The sequence below is a fragment of the Periophthalmus magnuspinnatus genome, chromosome 11 (assembly GCF_009829125.3).
Source record: "Periophthalmus magnuspinnatus isolate fPerMag1 chromosome 11, fPerMag1.2.pri, whole genome shotgun sequence".
Lineage (NCBI taxonomy): Eukaryota > Metazoa > Chordata > Actinopteri > Gobiiformes > Gobiidae > Periophthalmus > Periophthalmus magnuspinnatus.
In genome coordinates, this window is record NC_047136.2 from 593,394 (window position 1) to 594,222 (window position 829).

The window sequence follows — 829 nt, forward strand, 5'->3', positions numbered from 1 at the left end:
TTTGCAACAGTTTGTCAATAAAGCTTAGTTTGTTTTTTATGAAACTTAACTTGCCTTATTTGTTTCATGTCAAAAATCAGCCGTCAGATGTAGATGTTTTCCTTTGTTTCTCATTTAAAACCATTTTAAATCTAAATGAATGTATGACGACTTTAATCTTAAATGTCTTGAATGATCCAAAAACACAACTTATTGTTTCTGTCTCTTTCTATACTTTTAAAAAGGACGCAGAGGTAAGACCTCTAAAATAACCTGGATAGCTTCCTAATGTGTATAGCGTTCTAAATGCTGGGTACGTATAAGACTTTTTCAATCCTCTTACCTGTGGTCGTAATCGTAATAACTGCTTTTATAGCATCTGAAACTTAACTGAATTCAAACTATTCAGGTGTAGGCCTCATTGTCATGAAAGACGCTGGCGATGGCTTTAGACAAAAGGAGAGGATGTTAGAACCTAGACAACTCCACTGTAAAGGTAAACCTAACCCTAAATGTGTGTTCATCCTGTCACTTAAACTTATTGGTAAATGCAATAAAATATTTTAGCACTTTTTACAATAAAAGTCCTCAAAAGTAAGACAAATGTAATTTCAATATATTGTAGTTTTATTGACCAAAATAACAGTTTACTAACATAATATCTAATAGAACAGTGTTAATGCAACTCCAGCTAAAATGTTCAAATCCACTGGGCCGTTGAGCTGCTCTTACTTTTCTTTTGCCATCTCTGTGTAAAAGTTGCTTATAGTCGTGTTAAAAGGTTGTGCCTGGTCAGAGTTTATCAGACGACAGCTTGAGTTGCATGAGCAGATCTTCTGTAGACTTTGCA